Source organism: Lampetra planeri, chromosome 50, assembly GCF_965212315.1.
Source record: "Lampetra planeri chromosome 50, kcLamPlan1.2.h2, whole genome shotgun sequence".
Lineage (NCBI taxonomy): Eukaryota > Metazoa > Chordata > Hyperoartia > Petromyzontiformes > Petromyzontidae > Lampetra > Lampetra planeri.
Window position 1 is genome coordinate 1,345,336 of NC_136156.1, and position 15,513 is coordinate 1,360,848.

General features: G+C 43.1%; 1 protein-coding gene across 3 annotated transcripts in view; it reads left to right on the top strand.

The window, feature by feature from the left end:
- The first annotated feature begins 5,615 nt into the window (after positions 1-5,615).
- The window catches only part of LOC144734199 (kelch-like protein 9), a 113,989-nt gene continuing 104,091 nt past the window's right edge, over positions 5,616-15,513 (top strand). For all 3 annotated transcript variants that reach the window (XM_078616285.1, XM_078616287.1, XM_078616286.1), the window contains exon 1: positions 5,616-5,819. The gene's annotated coding sequence lies outside the window, so the exon portion shown is untranslated. The remainder of the gene's footprint in view (positions 5,820-15,513) is intronic.

A 15,513-nucleotide genomic window follows, 5' to 3' on the forward strand; every position in this document is an offset into this window, starting at 1 on the left:
GGCCGAAGCTGTCCTGTAATTCTCTGTTTGGGTGCGTGTGTGGAAGGCGCAAGGCAATAACCTTAAACACTATCAGCTGGAGTACACCACGGATCCAGAGATATTGGTCATTGCTCTTGTTTTAAGAGATTCACCATAAAGAGAAAGAGGCTATTAGATTTTTTTTTTTTGCAACTCACCCCCCCCCCCATCAAATATTGATTTTCCCCGTACAGTAGTAGGTGGAGCAAATGATGATTTGTGTGCGCGCACCTTCCATAAACTGGATTAGCAGAAAATATACGATAACTGACTTGCATACATGATGGGGCACCCTTTGTGATGTATGCATGTTGAACTTCTTTCGCACCGTTATGGCAATCCTGTCAAGATGGTTATCGGGTCTTGTCAATAGAGTTTGGGGACTTTAACCTTAAGCAACTGCAATTCTGTGAATAAATTACAGCAATGAACTTGACCACATTTAGAATTACAATACAACGGTTTAACACACCAATGAAGGCATGCATTGTGTAGCTAAGTAAATTAATTAATATGAATTAATACTTCGGCATGTGAATGAATGCTAAATATATTTCTAATAATAATGCAATTTATAACTCGCGCAAATTTGCGGATGTAACGGCCGCAACTCAGAGGCGCGGAGCCAAGCTCAGAGTCGCTCGAAAGCATGATTAAAGAGGTGAGTCTTTAAGTGTCTCTTGAAGGAGGCGATTGAGGTGATGCTGCGAATGTGCAGAGGGATGGCGTTCCAGACTGTTGGGGCTGCCACCGAGAAGCGGCGCATAGACGTGACCATCCTGGATCTTGGTATCAAGAGCAGGTCGTTAGTCGCGCTGCGCAGGCATCTGCCGTGTGCCAAGCTGCAAGTTGTCAATAATGAAGAGAGGTACGGCGGGCAGGCAGATGTGAAGGCATTGTGGCAGAGGCAGGCGATCTTGTATATGACCCTACTGGCGATGGGTAGCCAGTTGAGGGCACGGAGACAGGCAAGTGAGTCGAGACGGGGATGAGTGTGGCCAATGATGACGCGTGCTAGGTTGTTTTGTAGTCTTTGAAGTTTTTTTTAGTTTAAAGTAAATGTGCAGCTTTACAATTGCTTGCTTATGCCACCACTTTTGGTAGAAGGGCCTTGCCTTGAGCGAGATCTATTGAGCCCATCTAGAGAGCATTTCTCTTACTGTTTCACGCAGGCTGGATATATTAAATTAAATTATTGTTTATTTGATCAGATAATTCTAGATTTGAAGCTTTCGTGACTGCAAGGATTCATATTCTTAGGTTTTTTCGGTAAAGTCACGTAGGTAAAACATCAAAATTAATAAAAAATAAAATAAAGATCACGACGTTTCGGAGGCAACACAAGTCTCCGTCATCAGGTGGGACCGTCACAGCCAGATTAGCTGCATCAAGTGAGGCAATGATTCAAGATGTAATCCCTTAAAAGCGAATTGAGGGGGGAGGAGAGGGAGGGGGGAGCTCATCAGAATGTGGTAGCCAATGAATGGAACGTATCGGGAGGGAGGGGGGGCGGGGCCAAAAGGGTGGGCGACGGCGTGGAAGCGATTGTGCGCAAGCGACAAACTGCTGCACACGCCAACGCATTGGACAATGCAGCAGTTTGTCGCTTGCGCACAATCGCTTCCACGCCGTCGCCCACCCTTTTGGCCCCGCCCCCCCTCCCTCCCGATACGTTCTATTCATTGGCTACCACATTCTGATGAGCTCCCCCCTCCCTCTCCTCCCCCCTCAACTCGCTTTTAAGGGATTACATCTTGAATCATTGCCTCACTTGATGCAGCTAATCTTGCTGTGACGGTCCCACCTGATGACGGAGACTTGTGTTGCCTCCGAAACGTCGTGATCTTTATTTTATTTTTTATTAATTTTGATGTTTTACCTACGTGACTTGATCAGATAAGGCCCACTGAGCTATATCGCTCTTTTTCAGAAGTGACCTGGCCACAGATGATAGCTGAACGAAGTGGCTTATCATGTAGAAATGTATAGCAGCCCAATACTATAAAAACATGTTTCAAAATGTGGAGGGAAAAACCGGAGAACCCAGAGAAATATCCACGCGACCATGGGGCGAACATGCAAACTCCAAATATACAGGCATCAGGGTCAGGGTTAGGATTGAACCCACGACCTCCTGTATACCAGGTGAGGTAAATAACATCTCGCCACTGCGGCGCCCATCATTAGAAAGGTGAGGATTACCCACGCTTTACCCCAACACACGCGGCCTGTCGATCGACTAACTGTTGGTCATAACGTTTTTGGGTTAGATCGCGTTATTTATAAATGTGTCGTAACCCTCCACCACCCGACACGGCCAATCAGCAAAAAAGTGTCACGTTGACAAAAGACAAATAGTTCACTACTTTACCCTGGCCAGAGTGGATTGGTGAAGGAATTGAACTGAGGTAGCTGAGTTTATAGCGGGCATAGCACTATCCATTACGCTACCAGACCAATGCTGTACAGTACGTGACGAGTGGTTGAAAAACAATTCTGTGAGTACATTCTGTGAGCGTAATGAAAGGTTAGAGACAAGTCTTTGAAGGATGGCACTTTAATTATTCATGACATGCAGTAACACCCACACATGTACACACACATTCAAAAGTATGCACACATTGTAGCAAGAACGGATAACTACGTCTTAAATGCAATTAGCTCTCAATTTCAACCATGGATCTGTGTTTGAGAGTTGGGCAAATTGAAAATCCGTCTATTAATTCCGTTATACTTTCTAACATTAAGCAATACATTGGATAGTTCAATTGATTAGCACTGTGCAGTTACTGTAGTGGCAGCTAATGAAACGGTGTTTAATCAATGCATTTTTTTCATTCATTTATGTATACATACAATTAGAAACACATAATAGATCGTTTCATTATTTTTTCATTCATCCAGTTTTTGGGTAATTCTATTATTTACTTGTCATTCGCGCAATTAACGATGTCTTATAAATGTTGCTTAATCTTTCACGAATGTATTTTGTTCAAGCCACTTGAACCATTCAGAAATGACACTGCAATTTTACACACAAACATGGCCAAACGGAGGTAACAACTTCTGAAACAAATCTTACATGTGCAACGATTGGGTAATGCGTTCCAAACGCATTTGTCATTGGAAGCATTTCATTCCCATTACGAAGGCAGTCAGGGGCAAAACCGTTTGCAAATATTAGCTGTTGACGGCCCATACTGACGTCTGTGGAAAAAAGCTGCACAGCTCATCGGATTCATGCAGTCTAAATGAAGATTATGATATTTGAACACAGCCCTCTTTGCTCTGGTTTATGTCCACAAATTTGGTGCAACCGTTTGATCAATATGGCCGGTTGTCAATGGGGTAAGTCCCTAATAGCGACACAACTTCATACGATAGTTGGGTGCATATTGGACCATCATGAAGAGAGTTATTGTGTCCTCCGTTACAGATGGATGGAGCAAGGTGATGCAAAAACGATTTCAACCTTGGTTGCAAAATGTTAAAGGCTCCACATCATTTCCTCCCAGGAGTTATTTTGCGAGTGTCCACGGTGTCATTTAGACGAATGTCCTCTTTCAAAGAGTATGCAGCGGCAGGCGCTCGAGCAAACTTTGCATGCATGGCTTGGCGACGATGAGGGAGACGATGACTGCGATTGCTGAATGAGTGCCTTATAAGTAAATGTCACTGAATGGTTAATGGTGTAGGTATGTGGCAGTGTGCAATGATAATCATGACTGATTGGCTGTGTAAAAGTGTGAACATGACGGTGCTGATTACGGCATTTGGTCACCTTTTCAGTTGCTACAAAATGAATGATGTCGTAACGATGATTCATTCTATGGGCATTTGATCGTAGAAAAGATAATAACGGCGATGTTAATTGTTATGGAATCCTGTACTTACAAAAAAAATATTCACAATTACGAATGAACGCATTTAAATAATTTTACATTAGAAATTATTTGGATGATTAAATTAAATATCCTTCTGACGGATTTTAGTTTTTACAAGAAGTATAATTGATTGCACACTGCCAAATAATGAATGGCTGGATTAAGAAAAGATAGAATCAATGCAAGCATGATGTAACATCCTTTAATAAACGTCCACAATTATGATACTTAATACGGGAATGAATTAAACGTTCCTCGTAATTATCACAAAGTGCATGATTCTTATGAATGGTGGAACATTTGAACTACTGGGTTAATTAATGACTGAACGACTTAAATAGTTACGGTGTTAAAACCGACAGCATGTACATTCATGAATTAATCTGTGACTAAATGCATGTTATTATTAAATAACTTAAGTAACGACTGAAAAAGGCTGAACAACGAAAAACGCCACACAATATATAACAAATGTTACTAATTACGTGAATAAATAATTTACTGACTAAATCCATCAGCGACTGATTGCATCAATTAAACACTCCTTTATAACTGCCACGAAATGCATGATACCAGTGAAAGAACCATTGAATGAATTGCAAATCTTAAACGTGAACAAAAAAATCAATAAATTATCAAAATACCAAATAATTACTTGATTAACACGTTGGCTTTCGTGACCAAATATGGCTGCCGCCTGATGATGCTGGTTGTAATTACTGGCGAGACGCCGTAATTTAATTGTAAATACTCTATGGTTCTTTCGGTAAAGTCACGTAGGTAGAAAATAATAGATCACGACGTTTCCATCGCAACACAAGCAACCGTCAGCAGTTTCCCTGCTGTGATTGTCCCACCTGATGATGGTCGCTTGTGTTGCGATCGAAACGTCGTGATCTATTATTTTCTACCTACGTAACTTTACCGAAAGAACCAAAGAGTATGGATTCCTGTAGTCACGAAAGCTTCAAATCAAGATTGAATTGTAAATGTTGAGGGTTTACTCTTCAACACAGCGGTGTGCTGAACTAGTAACGAATTGTCACGTTTTGTTTATGTAACAAACCTTGCTAATTGGCTGTGTCGGGTGGTGGTGGGTTTAATGACACATTTTCTTTTATAGATTTGAAGCTTTCGTGACTGCAAGGATTTATACGCTTAGGTTTTTTCGGTAAAGTCACGTAGGTACAAAATAATAGAAATAAAATAATATAAAATGAATCAATAAATTTAATTGATTTATTTTCATTTATTATTATTATTTTATTTCGATTATTTTTTTACCTAAGTGACTTTACCGAAAAAACCCAAGAGTATTAATGACACATTTATATTTACGCAATCTAACCCAAAAACCGGTATTTATTAATGCCTTGACAAATTGATTGCACATATCAATAACTTTTAATTAATACATACATTAATGGAACACAATTCAAACAACTTTCAATCATCACATGAACGTTCCACGAATGTTGAAATGCCTTGAGGTGAATAAACGAGATACCAATTGACGGAATAACTGAACGACAGAAGGGCTGAACAGATTAATGAATGACCGAATGAAGGACTGGAAAAACAAAAAACCCGAACCAATTAACCCACCAATTAACACCGTAAGCTGATGAATAAAGAAGTCGTCAGTGACAAACCGCGTGCGCCAATGGGGAGGGCCCGTGTCGGTCACGTGCCCCCCCCCCCCCCTTGTACACCACGAGGGGGGAGAGGGAGGAGGTAGAGGAAGCCCCTAAAGCCGTCTTCGCCGGCTACAACAGCGACGCTCTCCCGCGTATCCCCCCCCCCGCCTCGTCATTACCGTCCTCCCCTCCCGTCTCCTTTCCACCCCGCGTAAGCCTCGGGACGTTGGTGGAACGTATGCGCCATCGCGCCACGTTGAGTGCAACTCGCTGCGAGGTAAAGCGGAACTTTTGTGGCGTGCGGCCTTGCACGGGGCGCAGGTTGTGACGGGCCTCGGATAAATTCCCCCGCCGGGCAATGTGCGTCCTGGTCCGGCCGCCGAGCACCCCCTACAAGGGGTGGTGTTGCCAATCGCCCTGGTGGTCGCGCCTTTGTGATAATCTTTGTGTTCTGTCGGCTGCTATGCGAAGTAATTCATACGAGCGAATTAAGCTCGTATCGGGTACGGTTAATTGCGGGTTTCACTGAAAACTGGTGCAGTTTAAGAGCCCTTGTTACTTTTTTTTTCGATGCTGTATGCAGTGACAGGCGAGCTGAACCACGGGTCCACCGGTTTAACGCCCTCTTGAGTCCTGTTGGTTGTGATTGGCTCCAGAGTAAGGGTTATATATGTTTGTGCGACTTGTGTACATTTAGATTGGTTTTTCTTAATAGTAATGTCACTTCTATTTCAATACTGTATATGCTTTCATTAGGAGTTATTCAGTCAAATTAAGGACTCAAAGTTAAGTCATTCGGAATGTTTTACTGCTCAAATGAGCAGTCCTCAACTCTGTTGGATACCCAAAGCGTCATGGTGGAAATTACACATTCACACGGCATTAATCAGTCTATCAATAGGGCAAACAATGTGGTCGTCTTAGCCACATTGGAGCGGTGGCGCAGTGGGTTGCGCATTGCGCTCTGAACCACGAGGACAACGCCGTCAATGGCGAGTGACGACATATGATCCAGTCCACTGACCGGCGTGAAGTACTTTAGTCGATCGAACAACACCAACCAACCACGCCAGTGTTGGCAGGCATGGAGCAGTGGATTGGTAGAAACATGGCTGAAGAATGGCACCCAAATTTACTTTTCATTTTAAACTTTTATGTAATTTTGGAAGAAATGTGGCTATGCAGTATCACCACGCCCCAATAATCGCAAACGTTATTTTGCATTTTATATTTTACTTTGATAAAATGAAAGGTCATGTTAGTTTGAAGCATGTAGAGATGCATACTTGGAATCGTCCTAAGATAATGAACACTTGCTTCAGTGAACACACACAAATCAGACATCTTTAAGTAAAGTGGGTATGGCAGGACACATCATTATAAATGGTGGTGGCTGACAGATAAGAGTAATGATGGGATGGCAACTGAAGAAGAGGATGCACCTCAGAAGGAGGCTGTCGCAGAGATGGAGCAATGAGATCAGTAAATGTGCAGGAGTAAGATGGATTGTATCATCACGGTACTTTCAAGGATTGCAGTGGAAAACATTACTTTGAGACCAATTTGTCGAGTCGTGCATGATAAGTGAAGTACGTAGTCTGTCTATGAACGGATTCTGTAAGCTCTTGACTCCCATTATTCCATGTCCTGGGGTAAGTCACTGAATCACCTTCACAGCCAGACTACCGCTACACAAAAGGGCTATATCAAAATAGAACATTGCACCCAATAGAAAAGCGAATGATGCTCTCATAGGGAATTTCATGTTCAGAAACTTGTAAGATTCGTTGCTCATTTGTGGAATTGAGTTGTACATTTGCATGTGTAGAAACGTTTCTTTATTCGTGTGCAATGGATTAGTCTGCTTCCCTTTAGAATGTTGCATAAGACATGAGAATCAACTCCATACCCTTTTGACGAAAAATGGTACGGATTTTAACAAAGCGAACGCTACTTGGCCACTGAGGTTTCATGGGTTATATACTATAGTTTATTTATATCTAGCCCTTGCGATTCACCAAATGTATTGCCTTCATCGAGAAATTAAGTACTAACAATTTGAAATTAAGAGGTACGTTATGTTTTCAGTGATGTCCGATTCATCTTCATGGGGAAGACAGGCTGACAATTTTCTATCATCAATTACTTTAGCTCAATTGCTTGGCCTGGACATGACCAACACCGCTTAGCTCAGTTGCTGGTATCCGGCCAGTACTTGGTAATACTTTACAACGGCAGCCAGGGATTAGACACATGAATATACATGCGAATAGTGAGTATCACTATTTATCAATTGTAATCTTCATCAACCATCGTATTTCCCTGCTGGACGAAGGCTTCCTCCCTATGGCATTGCCATGTCTCACTGCACCGATCTTCTACAATCCATCTCACTCTCCTGCACATGAACTGATCTTATCGCTCCCATTTCTACTGTAGTTATCGTCTTGAGCACGTTTTCACCTTACCTTTGCCTTTCTGTCTCTAGTCTTGTTCATCAATCAGCCATCGTCTCTTTTTGCGATGTATCGTGCTCAAGCCCACATTGTTAGCAGTCGTGGTGTCTGATTTGCGTTTTCATTAATTCCGTGCTTCTCAAACTCCACGCATCTGCTGCACAATTCTTTGTGCCCTTTTTCAGCTTTTGTTCCCTTTTCTTTGTCAATGGCCATGTTTCAGGGCCATAAGTCAGAATGCAATGATAGACGATTTTCTTGTCAAGACACATCAGTGTGCTCTGTTCATGAAGCTAACGTTTACAATACATTTTAAATAACATAGGAATGTATACTGTGCAGGGCATAACGTACAGTACTGTATCTCAAGATAGTACACGAAGAGTCGGCTTTCCAAAATCTCTCAATCTTGCTCTTGTTTGCCTCTATTTAATAACTCCGATCCCAGTTCATCTTCAGTAGTTGCCCTCTAAATATTTTTTTTTTCATATATTCATCATCACCGCCATTAAGTCGACATTGTTAATTCAACTTTTCACATCAGCAATGCAATTTTCACCACGTACATTAACTTCCGTTACAAATTTGGTTTGTTTATAGAAAAGTAGATATGCGGTGACTACTTAGGTCTATCATTGTTACAGTTCTCTCAATTGATTCACTTAGGGCTTTCCATTATGGATTCAAGTGCGGCAGTATGTTTAAAGGGTCATATATGTTGCTGATGCTTTGAGAAAATTTACTTGCACAGCATATGTTTTCTCTCGCGTCTTTCCAATTCGCTTCATTGGCTTTCTGAAACTAGTCCACTTGAACCTTCATGATCTTTATCGAAGAGCAATTTAACTTGCACTAGTTGGCTTTAGTTTTCCCCACCCCACTCCCGTATAGAGTATATTAAAATCAACTTTCTAAGGCCAGTGTTTGGAGACTTGCAGCTTTTGGTACCAACAGCCGACTTGTACACAGCCACCTTCGGATCATAGCTTTAAGTTTGCTGTTGTCTGCTTGTTTTAAATTTACTGAACCTTTATAGGGGAAATAAATACAAGTTTACTTATGTTTTGAAGACTCTATTCACAGCTTAGCTTCCTTTTGCCATCGGTGTTGTTCAAGCGAAGCATTTAATTCTCACACTTTTACATAAGAAAGGCAGCATACATTTTTATCTGGTTTATTTTTAAAGTTGTTTGGTTGCGGAAGTGCTATACGTCACGTACTCCAAACCATTTCTAATATTAGCTTAGCACGCACTCATAAATTAAGTGTCAACGGGGTTATACCTCCCCACCTCTCATGTTAAAGTGAGTGTGGATCAGAGCGCATCTCCATTGGCAGTCCCAAGGCAGTGGAGGATATTCCACACTCCTATGCTGGGGCCAGACTCTTTATAGAACAACTTCAAAGTGATACGTTATTTAATACAATAACAGGTTATTTGTGTGGGCAGGGTGTGTCACTAATATTAAATCCGAGGTTGCGACATACCGATGAATCACCATCACTCACGTGCTTGACTTGGTTCGGACTGGTTATAGTATTCACACGCTACCCTCTGAACAAAATGTCCTGTGACCATGAGAGGCTGAGCTAGTAACCTCTTGCCAAGCGTCACACTTTATTATTTGTTACCCTCCTTCATACGGTGTGAGCATGTGTTGGTGGTGTGTGTTGTAGTGAGTGGGGAGTCGTGGAGCCGTTCGCGCTGCGCTACGAACCGGGCGACCCGAGTTCGATTCCCGCTCACGGCCATCACTGGTCACGATTATCTGAACCGGTCCTGGGCCTCCCCTATATCAACTCGGCCTCAAATGAGTACCTAGTGCGGTGTGTAAAACATCGCCACTGGAGAGACAAAGGCGGCCGGGCGTGGTTTTGGCCACCCAAGCCCTCTCGTGTGCCGTGCCGGCCTTTAAAGGTGCTCGCTACGAACAGCACTTGCCCAACAGTCTGCCAGGGCTATACGGGGGATCTTTGTCTTTCTGTTGAAGCGATTAGCGCTCCGAACCGGGCAAGCCACGAGTTCGGTTTGAGCACATGGCCAGCATCAGCTGCGAGATTGTGTGAACTGCTCTTGAACCTGTTCTCTGGTCGACTTGGCCTCGTATGGGTGTGACTGGAGCGGTGTGTAAACATCGGTAAAGTCCTGGGGAAATGCCGGGGGTGTGATGCTGATCACACAGCCTTAATAGCTGCTCACTAACAACACTTGCTCCGACAGCTTGTTAAAGTTTAACACGTAGGATTACGCGATCAATATCATCCATAATACAGGGGTTTTTTGGGGGGGGGGGGGGTAGATCGCGTAAATATCTAAATGTGTAACGACACATTTATATATTTGTGTAATGACACTATTATATATGGTCCGTGATCTAACCCAGAAAAGCTTGTTAAAGGCAATTCGGGGGGGGGTCTTTTTGTGTACGTATTGTCGGCTGATAACTTGACCGAGACAATGCCGAGTTAAGGATTAATGAAGCAGATGCATGAGTATTGATTTTCGCTAAGAATGTAACATTTCAATCCCTCCCATGAGTCATTGAATGTTCATGATTTGGGTTCGTTGCTTGAGTCACAAAGCGAAAAGGTGTGTTTTAGTGTTGGGCGAGTGGGGTGCATGTAAGATGTAGAGGCTGCAGGGTTTATATGAACCGATGGCATGAAATATATATAAGAATACAAAATAATTGATTCTTGCACGCACTATTCAGTGTTAGTATGTGTTATGAGTGCTCGAATTGATTTTAGTTGAGGAATTATAATTAGATACGTTATGGCAGGCTTATCTAAATATAACTATATTTGAAGACATTTTAAGTGATCTTATGCATACTAGATGTACATAACAGTACAAACCATGTATGTACATGTTTAAAAAAAAGTTATTGGAAATGTATATCTTGATGATCGTGACTTTTAAATGCGGTGTCGTATCGTATTGTGTCAAATGATAGCGCAGCAGCCCGAGTGGTGGACGTGTTAGGGACAGCGCTTTGCTGAAACGCGCACACTTAAGTCCGCTTCATCGAGATGTTCTGTTATTGGAATGTTCGTAGTTGTAGGACACTGATTATATATCAGGATGCCGCTTGCCTTTTAACGGTTGGATGATCTGTAAAGAAAATAGTTCCTCCTTAATTAAGGTTGGCGACTTATTAACGTGACGCTTCCCACCCCCATACATTTTTTTCGGCGCCGCTTCGTTTCAAAATCGGGTCACAAATGGAACGAAAACAAACGACGTAAGTCAACATTCTGTGGGTGATTGCCGCCTGTGACTCTAACCACACCCACGTGTTGTACAGCGCATGGACATGGCGTTGCCAACGGGGGCCGGTTGCACAACTTGAGATGTTATAAGTGCCCAGGAGTGTTCGTCACCCTTTGTACAAAAAGGTAAAAATGTCTTGCAAGAATTGTGAACGGCACCCACAGTGCTGGCTCGAGTAAGCGCAGGGCTCTGAGTCGGTGAGGGTGGGCACGGTTGGTAGAATTTGACGAACGATGGCGAAATGAGTTTGTAGCTGCGAGCCCAGCCGACATCTGGAAAAGATGGTTTTCCCAGTATTGGCGCAGAGGCCTTCTTATTTAAAGCCAATAATTTGTTTTATTTTTTATATACGTTTATCAGAATGTGGTCAAATGGTGTTTTTTTACAAACTGTTGATTTGTTTCCAACCTGCACACACTTTTCTTTCTGAGCTTTTGATAATGTACGCCAAGTGTTAGAATATAATCAGTTCGAGTACTTATTCGAAATTGTATATTCTTAATTGTAACCACGAAAGCGCACATCAATGCATGATTTGTATTTAAGATTAGCCTTGACATTAAGCAGATCTGTTGGAGAGACACCAGATGTTATTTTTGTGCTGTTATCCCTTAAGATTATTTCTGATGAAGATGTCACTTTTCTCTGAGTACATGTATATCTGCAGCGCTTTTGTAAATCCGCTGCTGGATGAGAGTCTCTCCATGCCGTTCATGTCATCCGGGTTATTTTACTGTACTTGCTCAGCCTGGTCGGTGTGGGATGGTGAAGGCGAGTAGAATACACATTGGAGCATAGTACAGTACAACAAACAATGTTGCTTCTTATGCCCTCGGTTGCCGACAATGCAGGCCAAACAACAACAACAACAACAACCGCCATTCGCCACTAAGTGGCGGAGACGTCACAACTGCGCTTGTGCCAGGCTATGGTCACGTTAAGGCCGCGTGAAGTGTCGAACGCCCGCTGGCAGGAGGTCATGGACAGACCCAGGTGCCATGAGTTGCCTGACTGAGATGACTGGCTGATGCACCACCTGTTCCCCCTATTGTGTCCCAACTTGCTGTGCTTTAACCACCCGGCACTCCGCTCTTTGTTGTGAGAGTCGCTCCTCTGCCCTCCGTTGTTGTTGGAGGGCGACCGCCTCCAACTGCCCAGTAGCAGCGTCCTTCACGAGCCTTCCACAGAGGTTGATCTTGACACCGCTTGTACCAGTCATCGGCAAGTCCACTCAGCTCCACATCCTCCTGTACCACGTCAATCCATCTCTTCTCTAGCCCATGCCGTACCTGTTTAGCCACCTCTATCCGGCCAAACAAAATCTGTTTAGGCATGCGGTGGCTGGGCATGTGAACGACATGACCCAGCCTACAACACACACATCTGAAATGTGATTACTTTGAGTGCTGTGGTGGCGATGTTAACTACCTCACCTGATATACAGGAGGCTGTGGGTTCGATCCCGACTGACGCCTGCATACTTGGAGTTTGCATGTTCTACCCGTGGTCGTGTGGATTTTTCTCCGGGTCCTCCGGTTTTTCCCTCCACATTTAGAAACACGCCTTCAGAGTATTTGGCTGCTATACATTTCCACAAGAGAAGCCACTTCAGCAATAATTTTTGGCCAGGTCACTTTAGAAAAAGCGCTATATAGCTCTGTGGGCCTTACCTGGTAAAATATTAATAGCATTCTGAGTGATTTGGTCATAGGCTTGTTTCTGTCAGTAATGGACCAGAATAAACAACTTTCATATAGTTCAAAATTAGTTTAAATGGCTCTGTACTCAGATGTGCTGAGGAGTTGTTGTGTGTGCGGTTTGATTATGTGATTGAGGTGATTGGAGATTGGTGATGTCATTGTGATAGGTGGACATAGTTGATGTTATTTCAGTGGGTGGAGATTATTGTTGTAATCCAAGTGGATGCGAATAGATGTCCTCGTCGTCACTGTGTCACTCTGGGCGTGCATCGTGGTGACTTTGCTGCGTTTTGGTGGCCAGGTTCCCAGTGGCTGCCAAGTGGCCGTTATTAAATTAGAAGATATGTAATATATGAACGATTGCTCACTTGAATCCAAGAATCGTGACTTATAACAAAAACATGTTAAAATTGGCTTTTTAAAAGAATTGCAAACCTATTTTACCAGCTGTGATGTATACGTGGGTGTGTGTGTATACCGAGTTAGCTAGTCCTGTTATTTTATCTTTGTGGTCATCTCTCTCACCACTTTGGGAGCGATGCAACAGATTGGTTGGCATCTTGGCCGAACAGAATTTTGAATCGCGGCCAACAATAACAACACACATTAATACTAGCCAGATGGAGTGGCTTGAAGGCACACACGCACACAAAAACTGCCAGCGTGCTTTGAGCTATTTCTGTATTATTTTGGTGTATGTGGCAAGAGCCACAGATGCCTGTGCGCTCGCATCTGTTTATCATGAGCGGCAATGCTGGCTCGCCCCGACCAAGTGGTGGCAGAAACAAATGTCTTCAGTTGGAAACTGTCAGGCTATAAGTGATCAAGCTCACTTGGTTGGCTGGTGTTGACTGATTGGATAGCACTGTTAATAATTGATGCCAAGTGTCAATTCACAAAACCGTTGGTTACTATGCATGGTGATTGCAACCACAAGGGATGTAGAGGCGTGCGCGTGTTTGGTCTTTGGACAACTCGTCAATTAAATGTATTGATCGACTGATCATTTTAATTGACGACCCTTTGTGGTCAGTTATTCGAACGTTTTTAAAAATGGTGGCCACCCTGACATGCTGTATCCTGGAGGTGGGAAACCCCTGACAAGCCACGCCCAGCATGACACGGCTTGTGATGTTGTTCATGTCACCTCCCGTCCAGCGCCACGTGGGAGAACAGAGATGTGCCTTTTTTTTCCCCAACCATTTTCACGTTATCCTACCAGTCGGATAATTGGTAGGGTAATTGCTTGCTTGTATGAACGGATAGGCCCCGCTATAATTTGATCTGAGTGCTAAATTGAACAGAATGTGGGCTCGGCATAACCTTTGCTTGCTTTGTGACCTGTATGAGAAAAGTGCCACCAAGGCATTTTCGTTTTAGTTGGAAAACAGCAAAAATGTAATGGCAGATTGTGTTTTTTTGGCGAACATAAAAATAAAAGCCGGTAACAAATACTATTTAAAGAACTGCATAAAAAAAACTTGCGTTTTAAAAAATGCACATTTTAGTGTAGTTAAAGTATCTACTTTTTTTGTTGAATGCCATTGAAGACTCTACTGCTTTTTAGAAATGTGGTCGTGCCATTTTAAATTTTGTCCTTCTGGATAAGGGAACCCTGACACCATCTCTTCAATTTATGTATGGGCAATATATATTCTGTCTCTTCTACTTTCTCTCCTGTAACCCTGAAAGATAGCGCTACATAAACACACCCCAACGATCCTCATAACCTCACATTGTTTTTTTTTCAGAAACTTGCTTCGCCACCACAGCGTTTACTTTCCTGAAATTGTGTTTAGGTTTACTTGAATAATACGCGTTTATTTAACATTTCTCATTTAAGCACCAAAATGGTCATGGCTGATTGCTGTTTAAAAAACCGTATCCAAGTGGCATGCTCCATCACTATTAAAAATGTTCCGATAGAACTCTGCGTGTCCGTTCATTATTACAATAGTGGATGCGCACCATTGAGAATTGGGCCACGTTTCAGTCCCTGGAGTCTTAGCAGTTGAGGACACGAGGAGGAGGAGGAGGGCCTTGCTATGTGGATTTTATGATGGGTCAGCAGCCCGCTGTGATGGTAGCCTCTCAGCTTCTGCCACGGAGTCGCCCACAAGTCTTTATGCCTCTACACATATAATAACAGCAATAACCACAGTAATTACTCTTAAATGCCAGTGAAATTGAATTATGCTTGCGTGTGTGTGTCCTCGCCGGGAATGACAAAGGCAGCCGGGCGAAGTGCTGGTCACACCACCCTGTGTGCCACGATGGCCCTCGTGTATGTATGTTGAACTTCTTCCGCTGTGCAATTCGGAGGTGCTCGTAAACAGCACTTGCCCTCTATGGCTATACAGGGCATCTTTGTCTTGGTGTCTTTGACCGATGTGTATGTACTGTACTGTTGGTGTGGACAAAACAAAAGCTGTTCAAACTGCCCACCCATTTGAGCAATGTGTGTTGTACGTGTAGGACAGTATACGCACACAATGGGGAGTGCGAGCCAGACTCTGGGATGCCAGTGGCACAGGTTTGAGA